This window comes from Sapajus apella, unplaced genomic scaffold, assembly GCF_009761245.1.
Source record: "Sapajus apella isolate SASKATOON/1434 unplaced genomic scaffold, GSC_monkey_1.0 scaffold5, whole genome shotgun sequence".
NCBI classification, from domain to species: domain Eukaryota; kingdom Metazoa; phylum Chordata; class Mammalia; order Primates; family Cebidae; genus Sapajus; species Sapajus apella.
This window is the reverse complement of record NW_022436945.1, coordinates 28,833,414-28,851,690: the sequence shown is the minus strand read 5'-3', so window position 1 is coordinate 28,851,690 and position 18,277 is coordinate 28,833,414. Positions and strand designations below refer to the sequence as shown.

General features: G+C 46.3%; 1 protein-coding gene across 5 annotated transcripts in view; it reads left to right on the top strand.

Moving 5' to 3' along the window:
• The first annotated feature begins 16,014 nt into the window (after nucleotides 1-16,014).
• Nucleotides 16,015-18,277, top strand: part of UGDH (UDP-glucose 6-dehydrogenase) — a 25,930-nt gene continuing 23,667 nt past the window's right edge. Inside the window, exon 1 of one of the 5 annotated variants that reach the window (XM_032273975.1) lies at nucleotides 16,015-16,343. The gene's annotated coding sequence lies outside the window, so the exon portion shown is untranslated. Of the gene's footprint in view, nucleotides 16,344-16,390; nucleotides 17,203-18,277 lie in introns of those variants that run through there. The other 4 variants (XM_032273970.1, XM_032273979.1, XM_032273980.1 and 1 more) reach the window with 4 other exon arrangements.

Below are 18,277 nucleotides of genomic sequence, written 5' to 3'. Positions count from 1 at the left end.
GTATTAATAATTCCCTGATGCTAATCTCTAATAGCATTAAAGATATTCAAAGAGGGCCAGGCACTGTGGCTTCCGCCTATAAATCCAAGCATTTGTGAGCCTGAGGCAAGAGGATCCCTTGAGCCCAGGAATTAGGAGACCAACCTGGGCAACATAGTGAGACCCTGTCTCTATTTGTAAAAAAAAAAATTATAAAATTTAAAAAAAGATATTTAAAGAGCTTTTGAGTGAAGAAAGATAGCTAACAGTTGTAACCCTCTATCACTTCTGCTATAATTGTCATTACATAAATGCCCTAACACAGTGACTTATAGTTCCCTTAATCAACTCTTCATCTAATTCTTAACTTCTGTTTTCATTGTAGCAGTTTTGTCATTTGCATCACAAACATTTTGTATGCTGTCAATTTTTTTTTTTTTTTTTTGAGATGGAGTCTCTGTCTGTCACCAGGCTGGAGTGACACGATCTCAGCTCACTACAACTTCGGCCCCCCGACCCCAGGGTTCAAGCACTTATCCTGCCTCAGCCTCCTGAGTAGCTGGGACTACAGGCACCTGCCACCACACCCGGCTAATTTTTTTTTAGTTTTAGTAGAGATGGGATTTCACTGTGTTAGCCAGGATGGTCTCTACCTCTTGACCTCGTGATCTGCCCGTCTCGGCCTCCCAAAGTGCTGGAATTACAGGTATAAGCCACCATGCCCACCAACCTATTTTTTATTTTACAAAATTGGGCTGGGCATGGTGGCTCACGCCTGTAATCCTAGCACTTTGGGAGGGTGAGCAGATCACTTGAGACTAGAAGTTTGAGACCAGCCTGGCCAACATGATGAAACCCTCCCTCTACAAAAAATACAAAAATTAGCTGAGTGTGGTGCATGCTTGTAACCCCAGCTACTAGGGAGGCTGAGGACGATAATCGCTTGAATCCAGGAGGCAGGAGTTGTAGCAAGCTGAGATCATGCCACTGCACCATAGCCTGGGCAACAGAGCGAGACTCCCTGGGCAGCAGAGCAAGACTCTGTCTCAAAAAAAAAGGCTGGGCACAGTGGCTCACACCTATAACCCTAGCACTTTAGGAGGCTAAGGCAATTGTATCTCTTGAACCCAGAAGTTTGAGACCAGCCTGGACAATGTGGCAAAACTCCATCTCTACAAAAGTATTTTAAAAATTATCCAGGCATGGTGGAGCATGCCTGTAGTCCCAGCTACTCAGAAGGCTGAGGTGGGAGGATCACATGAGTCTGGGGAGGTTATGAAGGCTGCAGTGAACAGTGATGGTTCATTGCACTACAGTATGGGTGACACAGTGAGACCTTGTCTCAAAAATAAGTAAAATAATTTAAAAATATATTTAGTATTATCAATAGTATTGTCAACAGTTCCCAATTTATCCTCGGGAAAAAATGCTAAGTAAAATACCTTCGTGGGCCTGTAGTGGCCCAGGCCTGTAATACCAGCACTTTGGGAGGCCAAGGTGGGTGAATCACTTGAGGTCAGGAATTTGAGACCAGCCTGGCCAACATGGCAAAACCCCACCTCTACTACAATACAAAAATTAGCCCAGTGTGGTGGTGGGCGCCTGTAATCCCAGTTCTCGGGAGGCTGAGGCAGGAGAATCCCTTGAACCGGGGAGGCAGAGGTTGCAGTGAGCTGAGATCATGCCACTGCACTCAGTCTCAAAAATTTTTTGGAGTCTTGCTCTGTGCCCAGTCTGGAGTGTAGTGACATGATCTCGGCTCACTGCAACCTCTGCCTCCCAGGTTTAAGCAATTCTCCTGCCTCAGCCCCCCAAGTAGCTACGGTTATAGGCACACAACTACCACAATGCCCGGCTAATTTTTGTATTTTCAGTAGAGATGGGATTTCACCATGTTGGCCAGGCTGGTCTCAAATTCCTGACCTCAAGTGATTCACCCACCTCGGCCTCCCAAAGTGCTGGGATTACAGGCATGAGCCACTGCGTCTGGCCAAATTTTTTTTTTTTTTTTTTTTAAATAAAACAAGATTCAGAGAGTTTCTTGTGGGTGTAAAAAATCTTCCATCTTTCAAAAGTTATTCCACGTATTTAAACGCAGAATTATATTTCACACCTAAATAAGTGATGTTGGGCTTTGTTTAGACCAATAGTAACAATAAACAGAGTAGTAAATGGAGGCAAAGGCAGAAGTGTCTTTTTTTCATACAAAGCACCCTGTATTTCAGAGAAATGTACTGGTAGCCATCATCCATAAACTTTCAGAGTTCATATTTTTTCCTTTCTCCCCAGATTGCAGGCAACACTGTTTTCAGTGGTGGTGAAAGTTCTCATGGGTCTTCCCACCAGCATGAGACTCCAAGTGCGATTTATGTAACCTCTTCCCCTTGGTAGGAGAGCTGGCTGATTTTCTTTGGCTCTCAAACAATGTGGTGTAGAGAACTGTCCTACAGTGAAGTCATAAGTTTGACCCTTATTAGGTGACCTTGGAAAAGATACTTAACTGCTGAGTCTTAGATCAGGAGCCAATTTGGTCAATTACTGGTTCACTTATTCATTTGTTCACTGTGCTGAGAATTAGAGATACAAAAATTACATAACATATGGTACCAACTCTCAATCCTTTTTTTTTTTTTTTTGAGACACGGTCTCACTCTGTTGTCCAGGCTAGAGTGCACTAATCCATTCATAAAGGCAGTGCGTCCATGACCCTAACATCTCCATTAGTCTCCACCTCCCAACATTGCTACACTGGAGATACAGTTTTTAACATGTGAACTTTGGGAGACATATTCAATCCATAGCAGCAAATACATTTTGATTAATAGGTGAATAAATCCATTGCAAGAGAAGATGAACAACAAACTATCAGATCAGCAATTCTCAACTCTGGTTGCACACTGTACTCATCAAGAGAGCTTTATTTTTTTTTGAGACGTTTTTTTTTTGAGACGAAGTTTCGCTCTTGTTGCCCAGGCTGGAGTGCAATGGCGCGATCTCGGCTCACCGCAACCTCCGCCTCCTGGGTTCAGGCAATTCTCCTGCCTCAGCCTCCTGAGTAGCTGGGATTACAGGCACGCGCCACCATGCCCAGCTGATTTTTTGTATAAGAGACGGGGTTTCACTATGTTGACCAGGATGGTCTCGATCTCTTGACCTCGTGATCCACCCACCTCGGCCTCCCAAAGTGCTGGGATTACAGGCGTGAGCCACCGCGCCCGGCCAAGAGAGCTTTAAAAACTACTTAAGCATTGGCCCCACACCTGAGAGATTCTGATTTAATTGGCTTGGGATTTGGCCTAAGTGTCTGCAGGTGATTCTAATAGTAGCTGAGCGTGAGAACCACTAACAATAATGACTACTAAATAATAATGACTACTAAACTGGTCCGGCACAGTGGCCCAAGCCTAATCACAGCCCTTTGAAGGTAGAGGTGGGAGGATTGTTTGAGCTTAGGAATTTGAGACCAGCCTAGGCAACATAGTGAGACCCTGTCTCTACCAAAAAAAAAGCCAGGCATGGTGGTATGTGCTTGTAGTCCCAGCTACTTGGGAGGCTAAGGTGGGAGGACTTCTTGAGATGGGGCAGTGAGGTATGATCCTACCACTGTACTCCAGCTCTGGGCAATAGAGTAAGACCCTGTCTCATAAAAAACAAACAAACAAACAAAACACCTGAACCCTGCATTTAGTTCTAGTGATGAAAAACAAAACATGGCCAGGCACGGTGGCTCACACCTGTAATCCCAACACTTTGGGAGGCTGAGGCGGGTAGATCACTTGAGGTCAGCAGTTTGAGACCAGCCTGGCCAACATAGTGAAAACCCCATCTCTACTAAAAATACAAAACTTAGTCAGGCATGGTGGCGGGCGCTTGTAATCCCAGTTACTCAGGAGGCCGAGTATATTAGGGTTCTCTAAAAGGACAGAACTAACAGGATAGATTTATATATAAAGAGGAGTTTATTAAAGAGTATTGACTCAAACAATCACAAGGTAAAGTCCCACAATAGGCTGTCTGCAAGCTGAGGAGCAAGGAAGCCAGCCTGAGTCCCAAAACCTCAAGGGTAGGGAGGCCGACAGTGCAGACTTCAGTCTGTGGTCAAAGGCCCAAGAGTCCAAAAGCTGAAGAATTGGAGTCCAAAGTTCAAGGGCAGGAAGCATCCAGCAGAGCTAGTCTAGTCTTTCCATATTCTTCTGCCTGATTTTATTCTACCCTGGCTGGCAGCTGATTAGCTAGAGCCCACCCAGATTGAGAGTGGATCTGCCTTTCCCAGCCCACTGACTCAAATGTTAATCTCCTTTGGCAACCTCCTCACAGACACACCCAGGAACAATACTGTGCATCCTTCAATCCAATCAAGTTGACATTCAATATTAACCATCACACTGAGGTAGGAGAATCACTTGAACAAGGTAGGCAGAGGTTGCAGTGAGCCAAGATTGCACCACTGCACTCCAACCTGGGCTACAGAGTGAGACTCCGTCTTAAACAAATGAAATGCGCCACTGTCATAAGAAAAAAGGGTGGTGATTATTTTGTAATGGATTGGATCAAAATTATGTTAATAGGGTGAATATTCATTCTTCACATAACTAGATTTTGTAGTCTTCGAAAAGGAATGGGCTGGCTGTTGTGGCTCACTCCTGTAATCCCAGCATTTTGGGAGGCCAAGGAGGGCAGATCACTTAAGGCCAGGAGTTCGAAACCAGACTGGCCAGCATGGTGAAAACCCATCACTACTCAAACTACCAAAATTAGCCTCGAGTGGTGGCACATGCCTAACATCCCAGCTAGGCATGAGAGTTGCTTGAACCCAGGAGGCAGATAATTACAGCGAGCTGACTGCACCACTGCACTTCAGACTGGGTAACTCTGTCTCAAAAAAAAAAAAAAAAGAATTCTTATAGTGGCAATGTCATTTCTTTTTAGTCCCGGTCCTCAAGAAGTTTATATCCTAGTAATGGGGGAAAGGCAATAAACATAAATGCCAACAAAGAAATAAGGTAAATTAATTTCACGGACTTCTAATTGCTAAAATAAAATTAAAATATAATCATGGTGAAATAACTTTTTCTTTTTGACAGGATCTTGCTAGGTTGCCCAGGCTAGCCTCAGACTTCTGGGCTCAAGAGATCCATCAGCCTCACCCACCTGAGTAGCTAAGATTACAGGCATGCACCACCACACCTGGCTCTGAAAGATTATATTTGAGTTGAGATCTGAATAATGCAGCTAAGCAAAGATCTGGGCAGTTTTCTAAGAGAAAAAACAATAGTGACAAGCACAAAGGCCCTGAAATGGAAACAGGCTTGGCATTCTTAAGGGACCGAAGATCAAATGACAGGTACAAAATGAGATTTGAAGTAAGGTCTATATCTTATAGGACCTTGGAAGCCAAATAAAGATTGTGGATTTTATTCTGAGTATAAAAGATAGCCATTGGTACCGGGGGTGGAGGTTATATGACCTGATTTATGATTTTATCTCACTCTGACTGCTATGTAAAAAGATGAATTATATCAAGAAGGGAGACAGAAAACTAGTAAACCACTGGAGTTCAGAGATGTTAGTGGCTTCGACTAAGGTTGTGGCAGTACAAATTGTAAGAGATTAGATCTGGAATATATTTTGGAGGTACAGCCAGTATATTACAATCAAGGCCTGGCTCTGAAAGGGAAGAAGAGAAAGCAAGTGACATCTGGTTTGGGGGCTGACCAACTAATGATACAAATTGAGATAGAAAAGGTTTATAGTAAGGGAATGAGGGGTGAGAAAGAGCAGTTTGAGAGTAAGTATTTGTTGAATATAGACTCACTTGCTGGAATAAAGAGATCCAGTGGTTTAAACCAGATTAAAATTCCCTTTCATGTAATAGTACAATATAAGCAGTCTAGAGCTAAAATGCATGCATCAGGTATTCAGAACCCACACTTTCTATTGTTGCTACCCCAACCCCTAGGGCAGTGCTTCTCAAATTGCTTGTGCATGTTTGCACTTCTCTGCATGGTCAAAGATAGTTCATCACAACATCCATTGGGTCAGTGTTCCAGCTACAGGGGGGTGAAGGAGAGGAAGGTGAAGGAGATACAATGAAACAAAAACTGCTTCATTGTAAGTTTGTCATGGAAGTTGTTCATATTCCTAACATTTCTTTGCTAAAACATAGCAAGAGTCACCTTTGCTCCAGTTCTCAACAAGTTCCTGATCTCCATCTGAGACCACCTCAGCCTGGACCTTATTATTCATATCACTATCAGCATTTTTCTCAAAGTCATTCAACGAGTCTCTAGGAAGTTTCAAACTTTCCCACATTTTCATGTCTTCTTCTGAGCCCTCCAAACTGTTCCAATGTCTGACTGTTACCCAGTTCCAAAGTTACTTCCACATTTTCAGGTATCTTTTCAGCAACACCCCACTCTACTGGTACCAATTTACTGAATTGGTCTGTTTCCATGCTGTTGATAAAGACATACCCAAGACCGGGCAATTTATAAAAGAAAGAGGTTTATTCGGTTTATTCCCCAGTTCCACATGGCTGGGGAAGACTCACATTCATATTGAAGGCAAGGAAGAGCAAGTCACGTCTTACATGGATGCCAGCAGGCAGAGAGAGAGAGCTTGTGCAGAGTAACTCCTTTTTTTTTTTTTTTTGAAACAGAGTCTTGCTCTGTTGCCCAGGCCAGAGTGCAGTGATGCAATCTCGGCTCACTGCAACCTCTGCCTCCCATGTTTAAGTAATTCTCCCTACCTCAGCCTCCTTAGTAGTTCTGAATACAAGTGCCCACCACCATGCCCAGCCAGAACTCTTCTTTTTAAAACTGTCAGATCAAGCCGGGCACGGTGGCTCACGCCTGTAATCCCAGCACTTTGGGAGGCTGAGGCGGGGGGATCACGAGGTCAAGAGATCGAGACCATCCTGGTCAACATGGTGAAACCCCGTCTCTACTAAAAATACAAAAAATCAGCTGAGCATAGTGGCGCGTGCCTGTAATCCCAGCTACTCAGGAGGCTGAGGCAGGAGAATTGCCTGAACCCAGGAGGCAGAGGTTGTGGTGAGCCGAGATCGCGCCATTGCACTCCAGCCTGGGTAACAAGAGCGAAACTCCGTCTCAAAAAAAAAAAACTGTCAGATCTCATGAGACTTATTCACTATCACCAGAACAAGACTTGCCCCATGATTCAATTACCTCCTACTGGGTTTCAAGATGAGATGTGGGTGGGGACACAGCCAAACCATATCACAGCTACTCTGAAAGCTGAGGTGGATCACTCCAACCTGGGAGGTCAAGGCTGCAGTGAGCTGTGTTCGTGCCAATGCACTTCAGCATGGGTGACAAAGTGAGACCCTGTCTCAAAAAAAAAAAAAAAAAGAAATGAAAGGCTTATGTTTCACCCAAACAAAACCTTACTATGATTGATATGGTTTGGCCTTGTGTCCCCACCCAAATCTCATCTTGTGTGTCCCATAATTCCCACATGTTGAGGGAGGGACCTAGTGGGCGATAATTAAATCATGGGGGCAGGTTTCCCTGTGCTGTTCTTGTGACAGTGAATAAGTCTCATGAGATCTGATGGTTTTAAAACTGGAGTTTCCCTGCACAAGTTTTCTCTTCTCTTGTCTGCTGTGTTAGATATGCCTTTCACCTTCTGCCATGAATTTGAGGTCTCCCCAGCCATGTAGAACTGTAGGTCCAATAAACCTCTTTCTTTTATAAATTTCCTAGTCTTGGGTATGTCTTTATCAGCATGAAAAAGAACTAATACAGTAAATTGGTACCAGTAGAGTGGGGCACTGCTAAAAAGATACCCAAAAATGTGGAAGCAACTTTGGAACTGGGTAATAGGCAGACATTGGAACAGTTTGGAGGGCTCAGCAGAAGACAGGAAAATCTGCGAAAGTTTGGAACTCCCTAGAGACTTGTTGAATGGCTCTGACAAAAATACTGATAATGATATGGACAATGAAATCCACTCAGGTGGTCTCAGATGGAGATGAGGAACTTGTTGGGAACTGAAGCAAAGGTGACTCTTGTTATGTTTCAGCAAAGAGACTGGCAGCACTTTGCCCCTGCCCTAGAGGTTTGTGAAAATTTGACCTTGAGAGAGATGATTTAAGGTATCTGGAGAAATAAATTTCTAAGCAGCAAAGCATTCAAGATGTGACTTGGGTGCTGTTAAACACATTCAGTTTTATAAGGGAAATACAGCATAAAAGTTTGGAAAAATTTTCAGCCTGACAACATGACAGAAAAGAAAATCCCATTTTCTGAGGAGAAATTCAAGCTGGCTGTAGAAATTTGCATAAATGATGAAGATCCAAATGATAATCAGCAAGACAATGGGGAAAATGGGCATGTCAGAGATCTTCAGGGCATGTTAGAGATCTTCATGGCAGCCCCTCCCATCACAGGCCTGGAGGTTTAGGAAGAAAAAATGGTTTCATGGGCTAGGCCCAGGATCCCTCTGCTGTGTGCAGTCTAGGGACTTGGTGCCCTGTGTCCCAGGTGCTCCAGATATAACTAAAAGGGGCTTAGGTACAGCTCAGGCTATTGCTTCAGAGGGTGAAAGTCCCAAACCTTGGCAGCTTCCACATGATGTTGAGCCTGTGGGTGCACAGAAGTCAAGAACTGAAGTTTGAGAGTCTCCACCTAATTGATATAAAAAGCAGATAAAGTCTGGCCATGGTGGCTCATGCCTATAATCCCAGCACTTTGGGAGGTGAAGGCAGGCAAATCACCTGAGGTCGGGAGTTTGAGACCATCCTGACCAACATGGAGAAACCATGTCTCCACTAAAAATACAAAATTAGCCAGGCGTGGTGGCACATGGCTATAATCCCAACTACTTGGGAGGCTGAGGCAGAAGAATCATTTGAACCCAGGAGGTGGAGTTTGTGGTGAACTGAGATTATACCATTGCACTCCAGACTGGGCAATAAGAGTGAAACTCCGTCTCAAAAAAAAAAAAATTGAAGAGTCAAGTAAGTTTTTTTCATGCGGATTATAACCATTGGTATTTACCATATTAGAAATGAAAACTGACAAATTATATATAAAAGATTAATTCCGGCCGGGCGCGGTGGCTCAAGCCTGTAATCCCAGCACTTTGGGAGGCCGAGGCGGGTGGATCACGAGGTCAAGAGATCGAGACCATCCTGGTCAACATGGTGAAACCCCGTCTCAACTAAAAAAATACAAAAAATTAGCTGGGCATGGTGGCACGTGCCTGTAATCCCAGCTACTAAGGAGGCTGAGGCAGGAGAAATGCCTGAACCCGGGAGGCGGAGGTTGCCGTGAGCCGAGATCGCGCCATTGCACTCCAGCCTGGGTAACAAGAGCGAAACTCCGTCTCAAAAAAAAAAAAAAAAAAAAAAAAGATTAATTCCTTAAAATTGACAATAAGCCCATTACATGCTAACATAAATAGCATAGTTTAATGAAGAATTACATTTTAAAAATAAAAAAAGATTGACACTGTTTTACATTTTGTAAATCGCTAATATCTGATTTAAAAGACAGCTTAATTCTATCTGCTTTGATATCACATTATAGTTTCCACAAAACTTCACTGTACACTTGTGAGAGAACAAGAGTGAAAAAAGCAAGTAATACATAAAACTATGGATCCCAGAAAGAACCTCGGAGATTGTTTACAGCCCCCAGCTCACATTTGGAGAACTGCTGTCATAAATCCAAAAGTCCATTCTAGCTGGCACTGATAATTGACTTAATTTCTGAGAGCCTATTAACAGTGTTGAAGATTCTGATTCTACCAAAGTACTAAAAAAGAATGTGAGGGGAATACTAAATAGAAAAGTGTTGAATTCAAAATGAAGGGACTAATCATACATAAGTCGTTTTTATTACAAAGCAAATTGTATTAGGTAACTTAAATCTATGTATGTGCCAAGTTCAAAAAGATGCCCTACTATAGTACTTGTCATATGTACTGCAATTACTTGTTTATATATCTCTTCTACCTAACCTGTGAGCTTTCCAAGAAGGAATTAAGTCTTGTTTGTTTGTTTGAGATGAAGTCTTGCTCTGTCACCCAGGCTGGAGGGGTGTTGTCACCCAGGCTGGAGGGCAGTGGTGTGATCTCGGCTCACTGCAAACTCTGGCCCCCAGGTTCAAGCAATTCTCAAGCCTTAGCCTCCTGAGTAGCTGGGATTACAGGTGCCCACCACTTCGCCCAGCTAACTTTTGTATTTAGTAGAGATGGGGTTTCACCATGTTGGCCAGACTGGTCTGGAACTCCTGACCTCAGGTGATCCACCTGCTCTGGGCTCCCAAAGTGTTGGGATTACAAGTGTAAGCCATTGTGCCCAGCCAAAGGAATTGAGTTTTGACCCCTTTTGCATCTTCAGCCTTTAGGATAACGTCTGACACACAACAGGCATTAAAATTTGTTGTCTGAATGAACTGAACTGCACAGAATGTAGGAAGCCTACATATACTGGCCAGGCACAGTGGCTCACACCTATAATCTCGACACTTTGGGAGGCCGAGGCAGGCAGATTGCCTGAGCTCAGGAGTTCGAGACCAGCTTGGGCAACACGGTGAAACCCAACCTCTACTAAAAAAAAATACAAAAAATTAGCCAGGTGTAGCAGCGTGCATCTGTAGTCCCAGCTACTCAGGAGACTGAGGCAGAAGAATTGCTTGAACCTGAGAGGTGAAGGTTGCAGTGAGCCAAGATCGCGCCACTGCACTCCAGCCTGGGAGATAGAACAAGACTCCATCTCAAAAAAAAAAAAAAAAAAAAAAAAAATTAGCCGGACTTGGTTGTGGTAGCCTATAATTCCAGCTACTTGGGAGGCTGAGACAGGAGAATTGCTTGAACCTGGGAGGAGGTGGTTGCGGTGAGCCGAGACCGCATCACTGCACTCCAGCTTGGGGGACAAGAGCGAGACACTGTCTCAAAACAAAACAAAACAAACAAAAAGCCTACATATCCTGCCACGTGTGCTACAATCCATAGCAAACTATGTTTCATCCAAATTCAATGACTTTCTTAAAGTTGCCATCATGATCGTATCCAGAAAACTGTGATTTATATGGTATTTTAATGTTACACCCTCGCAAGTTAGAAGGAAAGCACCACACTCTGAGTTTCAATTGAGAGGTCTTTATTGCCAGCAACCGAGAGGGAGCTCATGCTCAAAAATCTCTTGGCCCTGACTAGGGGGATGTGATATCTTTTTATACCATTCTAGGGGAAAGGGGAGGGGGAGTCTAGCTGAAGTGGAATTTTACAGAAGCAGAACAAGCAGCTTAGAAGAGGAAAGCTGGTAACTAGGAGGCAGAAGCATTCCCATAATTGTTGGTTACCAAGAGGGGGTATTCACAATAGCCAGTGGACTTACCAAGCAGGTTGTGGTTACAATGGTTACAAGGTGCTGGGTACAGCATGACCCAGTGTGCACCGGAAGGAGAAATGGCGGGGAGGGAGAGGCTAAGATGGGGTTTGTCAGGCTCACATCTAAGATGGAGTCTGTTAGGCTCACATCATTCCCACTTGTGTTTTTGGGGAGTCAAAGCGTTAACTCCATAGTGAAAGAGGATTATACTGAGTTCTGAGATACATAAGTTCGACAGAAGTTATGTGCTGTCTTATGAAATTAAGAAGCCAGTTCAGTATGCATGGTTCAAAGATTAATTCTAATGAGAGGAGAAGGGGACCTCCTAATCCAGTTATTAGGGTGGTTAACCATGGACTCCAGTTAAACATGCTTTGGTACCAGGGAGTATTATTTTCTCGATCCTGCTGGTGTTTATCTAGGTTTTCTCTGACTTTCTGGAGAGTGTCTTTAATGACACCTGTTTTATTGGCATAGAAACAGCAACTTTCTCCCAAAGCAGGGCATAGCCCACCTTGGGAGAAAAATAAAAGATCTAGTCCTTGGTGATTTTGAAGGGCTACGTCAGCCAAAGACTCTACCTGGCTATGTAACAAATCTATAGCCACCTGGAGCCTTCCTAGGTTGGTATGTATTTGTTGGGATGGTGGCTAACCCAGTTTCTCCTCGAACTAAGGCAGCAGTACCAATGGCTGCTGACTGAGCCACACTTAGTCCCACTAGGAGAGGCACTAGAAGTGGAGCTGCTTGGTCCGGGTGGTGTGAGATGTTGTCCTTCTGGTCCACTATACACATATACTTGGGGAAGCACATGGACAGTGACACACAGGCTAGGGCCAGGGGTTGAGCCATTGAGGCAATGAGTTAAGCCTGAGGTGCATGCTAGCCAGGTAATGTTGGGTGCCTAATATGAAACTGAGGAGTTTATAACAGTGAGTAAAGACCGGTTGTAAGTAGTCTGAAAAGGAGAAATGGACATGTTATAAGCAGGATTAATTAAGCAAGAGGCATTTCCTGAGATGTCTCCCAAGGTGAGGGAATGAGAAGGTTTGGTGCAGGGGGAGAGGCTTGACAGGACAGGTCCTTTCCAGGCAGGAGTGAGTCCTTTTTTTGAAACTTTTTGACATACACCAGGTCACCAGGACAGAAAGAGTGGCAGGGCCCAGTCTGGTCAGGAACTGGATTAGGGTGTGCTTCCCAGACGAGTGGCTGGATGATGTTTTGAACCTGTTGGAGAGACTGTAGGTACTGTAACAAATTAGTCTGGGTTATTTCTGCTATTAGGGTATTCATTAACCTGAGTAGTATAGGGGGTGCCCTTTCATACATAATTTCGAAAGGAGAAAAACCAGCCCAGTAAGGGGTGCACCTAACACTCAGGAGGGCTAAAGGAAGGAGGGCCATCCAACTTTCACTGGTTTCTAGAATTAATTTTGTAAGGGTGTTACATGCGTTCGGTTCGGTTCATGCGTTCAACCTGTCCTATGCTCTGAGGTTGGTATGCACAGTGGAGTTTTCATTCAATGTTTAGGGCTTTGCTGATGGACTGAGCTATGGATGAGGTGAAGGCTGGCCCATTATCTGATCCTATAGCAAAAGGGAGTCCATGTCGAGGGATGATTTCATTGAGTAGGAATTTTACCACCGTAGAAGCGGTTTCTCTTTTGGTGGCAAAGGCTTCAGTCCATCCTGAGAAAGTGTCAGTTAATACCAGGAGACATCTGTAGCCAGCTCGGGACGTTTTATTTCAGTGAAGTCTATTTCCCACCTCTCTCCCAGGCTACATCCTCGGAGACGGCAGCCTGGTTCAGGCTTGGGACCTTGCTTGGCATTTACCTGTGCACAGGCTGCGCAGCTGCTGGCCGCCTGGGTAGTTAAGTCCCGGAGGTGAGGAATTTTGAAATGGCCCTGTAAGAGTTGAGTCAATTTGGTTCCTCCCAGTTGGGTAGTGGAATGGAGTTGGCTGACTAGGACTGGTCTGAAAGAGCCAGGAAGGAAGATTCTTGAGTCTGGGAGGATCTACCATCTATTTTTATCTTTGTTGGCCTGGAGGTCTGTTGCTTGCTCTTCTTTCTCTGGGGAGTAGTAGACAGGGCAGGCTGGCAGGCTGGGAGGTGGGAAGGAGATGGCTGGCAATAGAGTTAATGGGGTAACCAGGACTGTAGCAGCTTTGTGGGCTGTAGAATCTGCCTTTTGGTTTCCCCAGGAAACAGCCGTTGTTTTCTTTCTGGTGTCCCTTGCAATGGATTACAGCCACCTGGCATGGAAGCCATACAGCATCTAGTAGAGCCAGGATTTCTTCCTTGTTTTTGATAGTTTTTCCAGTCAACATGAGTAGCCCTCTCTCTCGGTAGATGGCACCATGGACATGCATGGTAGCAAAGATGTATCAGCTGTCAGTGTAGATGTTGATATGCTTGTTCTTTCCCCATCTGAGGGCTTGGGTGAAGGCTATTTCTAAAAGCTAAGTAATATTTATTCCAGCAAATCCTTTATGTTTTTGTAACTTTTTTGCGATGTCCAGAGCTGTCTGGGCCACAAATGCCAAGTTAACAGCATGGCTATTTTCCGGGGCCGCCAGGTCAAATGGGGTGTAAACTCGGAATGCTTCCCAGAGGCATTCCAAGAATGCTCCAGGAGATTTATCAGTCCCCTGGACAACCTTGGTAGTTTTAGACAAATTCATGGGCTTCCATGGGGCCCCTTTAATACCTGTGAGAAGATACTGGTGGAAGTTGTTCAGAGCCCACCTCCCAGCTGAGGTATTGGGGTCCCAGTCAGGCCGGGTGGAAGGAAAGATTTCCTCTAAGAGGTCTTGGGCCTCGTCTTCCGGCCTGTTTATTGAGGCCAACAAGGACTTTTTGGCCTCCCTTCTAATTCGGTCCCTTTCCTCAGCCGTAAAAAGGGTCAGGAGAAGCTGCTGACAGTTATCTCAGGTGGGCCAGTGAGTCCAGAGTATGGACTCAACCAGTAAGGTTAAAACCTGAGGTTTCTCAGAAAAGGGTGGGTTCTGAGTCTTCCAGTTATACAGGTCAGAAGTAGAAAAGGGAACAGAGACTAGAAATGGGCTGAGCGTTCACTCCCTGACGGGGGTGATGCCTCCCTTAAGGGGAGAAGTGGGGCAGCGGCCTCCGGCAGAGGCCGTATTTGGGAGACGTCAGGTGGGGAGGCAACAGGGGACGAGGAGGCAGAGGGGGACCCTAGGGGATCAGGAGGATCATAGGGTGGGGGTAAGGGGTGAAGAGAGTTCTCCTCCTCCTCTGAAGGGGGCAGAACAAGAGGAACAGAGGGAGCAGGGGGTCAGGGCAAAGGAGGGGTCCGGCTCAGGACCTTGGATGAAGGGCTGTGAACGCCACAAGATCGGAGCCAAGGGGGAGGGTTCTGGACTAAGTCCAGACACCTACATTTGGTCAACGTAGGGAAATTGATCAGGGTGTCCGGGCGATCCGGTAACGACCAGCCAAACAGCTCGGATCGTCAGGGGATCTAAGGACCCCGATGGTGGCCAGCCGGTTCCAAAATTTGGCCATTTCACTTCACAGCGAGTCCGGAGTCTACCTTTTGTAAGGCAAACTCCGTAGTCATCCGAAAAACCTGAGGAGAAATTTTTTAACACACATTGAAGAGGAGTGGAGGGGTGAGTCTCCTGAAGGAGAAATGGCGGGGAGGGAGAGGCTAAGATGGGGTTTGTAAGGCTCACATCATTAATGTGCCTTCATAAATCACTAATCACTTTCTTCATGACGTATGTTAAAATGGCTTATGTCACCTGATGTAATCCTTAATGAGAAAATTAAAAAGCCATGACTGTGCCTGGCTTTTTTTTCTATATTAGAGGCTTAAAATGACCTCGAAGCGGCAGAAGAAATGAGCAGAACTGCACTCCACATTAAAAATGAGCAGGTTCCATAGGTTCATTTTACTCTTCCTCACACACGGCACTTACATGTTGCATACTCTGCTCCATGGCACGCACAGACATCCCAAATCCCGGAATGGGCCTGAGGAACGTCTCTGGAAAGCGCGCCCGGAGGGCGTGGGGGGTCCTGCCTCTCGGCCAGGGACCAGGACGTGGACACCCGCTGGTCCAGTCGTGAGAAACTCAGCATCCTCCAGACAGGAGGCGCCTCTTTCCCAGAAGCGGCGGCTCGGGAGGGTTCTGACTAAACCTTGCGTGGCCGGCCCGGAGGGCGCGGTTGATCCTGGGGCCCCGAGGTTGTGGGCGTGGAGTAATCCGCCCGCCGGGACCGACCCGCAGAGTCTAGGTGGCTGAAACCCAGGGGCGGCGCTCCAGGGTGCTGAGGGGACCGGAAAGGTGGCCAGGACCTTCCGGTCCCCTCGGCCCGCCACCTGCCCAGTACCCCCGCAGCCCTAAAGCCTGGCGGACAGGGAGCGCACGCGGCCCTCGCCTCGGCCAGGACAGGGCGCCGAGAAGACAGCTGCTGGACTACAAGGCTTGACCACTCCGCGACCCACGACCGCCGAGTAGGCGAGCAAACGGCCTGCACCCTCGGCGCGCCCTAGTCTCCGGGTCCGACGGATACGCCACGCACGCAGCCCCGCCCAGCGCCGCTCGCGGTAGGGGCGGAACCGCTGAGCTGGCCCGAGCGGATTCGCTCAGCTTGGCCAGGGGCGGGGCAGGTCCGCCCCTCCAGGATCAGCCCCACCCCGGTCACCCCGCCCCAGGCCCTGAAGGAAATAGGGACCCGGCCTAGAGTCTTGTGTAGCGGAAGGGGGAGCTAGGAAGAGGCTGAGGGCAGAATCCAGGAGGGCCTGGCTGCGGGGGAATGAAGCCTCCGCCTTCTCGGGCCGAAGCCTTTAAATACGGGCTCAGGCCCTGGACTCAGGGTGCAGCGCGTGGCAGCCTGAGGGAGAGGCGTGCGCCGAGAGGGAGCACAGGCAGAACGGGGCGCGGGTGGAGAAGCTGCGGCAGCGCGGCGCGTAGGAAGGTGCCGTCCGAACGATCGGGATAGGAGCGGTCCCCGCGCTTGCTGCTGGTAAGTGGGTGAGCGCTGCTGCTGGGCTGGCCCCGCCGCCGGGGCGGGATGCTCCCGGGTGTGCGCGCTGCTCCCAGTCGCTCGCTGCGCTCGGTCCCGGGCTTCCAGTCTCACGACCTGCGTCTTTTTGAGGCTCTGGGCGGGAACCGCATTTTGGAACTGCTGTCCTTGGGACGGGGTAGCCTGGGCTTCTTATTCAAGACTCGTGAGTCTTCCAGCTCCTTCTCTTTCTGCTTCTACCCACTTTCTGACTTGGATTAGATTTCCCTGCCGCCTCCAAAGCCGAACGCCCACCGCAGGAAGCGGTTCTCTCGTTGGGGACCTCATTTTGGCTGCAGAGTCGTAGTCTTTTGTTTGTGTTTAAACGTATGCTCACCTGAGGGGCTGCTGCTTTTCTCAGGCCGCCTCTCTTAAGAAACCAAATAGAAACGAAGCCAGAAAGCCCCTTTGAGAGCAAAATCCTAAGACTATCGTGATATCTGGGATGTGCTGGAATCCATTCTTGCCCCCTACACCCTAGAATTGCTGTTTGATGTCGGGAAAGGCGTTTCTTGGGTGCCTCAGGAGACCATGTTTTTGTGAGATCTTGAAAAAAATTGTAAGTCCTATAAATATTTGGGAAGATAACTTAGTAGGGTTGGGAATTCTAGTACAGAGAAAAGAGGGGCTTGCTGGTAGGAATCTATTCATGGGCATACAGAGCAGTAGCTGTCTATCCACAGACCTCGAAAACACAGTGAGCCTTTGAGTTTCTTCAAATCCCCTACGAAATGGAGAACAGTAGTCTTTCTTCAGGGGAGTTCTGGAATGAAAGAGCTGACTGTCTGCTCTGAGATGTGCTTGTTAGTGGCCAGAATCCAGTTTAAGGTAAGGGGTGGACAACCCTGATTGAAAGGATTTCATTTCTTCTCCCGTTGCTGTACTCCTTTTTCTAACAAAATCTGTAACTGGATAAGCATAATCCATCTTCCTTCCTGTTTACTTCCACAGCTTTACATGATAACCCTTAGATATAATTTTATACCGGCTTTCTTACTGATTAAATATTTTCCTCTGGTCAGGCATCTTTTACTGTTTAATTTCTGGAAATGATTAAAATGTGTGAAACTGATGTATCCAACTATAATGCCCATTGTTAGCTTATGCTGTAGAGAGCTGGGATTAGAAGAATTGTATTCTGTTTAGACTGTAGTAGGACATATATTGTTTGTTAGTGACCCCTTCTGGGTTGGAATGTTTATTTGAATTTATGATATTTTACATGAAGAGTAGTTTCGGAATGGTTTGTTGTGACTCTCCCAACATACAGAGGTAAAAACTCATTTCAAAATAACCCATTTAACAAGGAAACACGAGTCTCTGACAGAACAATAGAGGGCTAGAGGGTACATGAAAGTAGAAATAGAAGATGGAATTGGAAGACATCTGTGTCATGCAAAGTGTATCACTAGCACTATGTCAAACTCCATGTTAAAGTTTATTGAAGATTTTATTGAAACTTCCAAGTGACCATTTAACTGGACTTGCACAGATTGTACATCAGCTTCTTCAGTTATTTTCCCATTGTCATCTATAAGCCGTATTCCATGGGAAATATCAAGGCAAGAATACCCAAAATAAAGCTTGTGTAAAACACATCCAGTTCTATAATGCAGGTCCACCTGCCATCAGTAGTCTACCCCAGCTGATGTATGTAAAGCAAGTTGAAATGTGGTCTTACAATCAAGGCAGATAAGAAGTAACTCTGGGGGGCCAGGTGCAGTGGCTCATACCTGTAATCCCAGCACTTTGGGAGGCCGAAGCAGGCAGATCACCTGAGGTCGGGAGTTTGAGACTAGCCTGACCAACATGGAGAAACCTGGTCTCTACTAAAAATACAAAATTAGCCAAATGTGATGGCGCATGCCTGTAATCCTAGCTACTCGGGAGGCTGAGGCAGGAG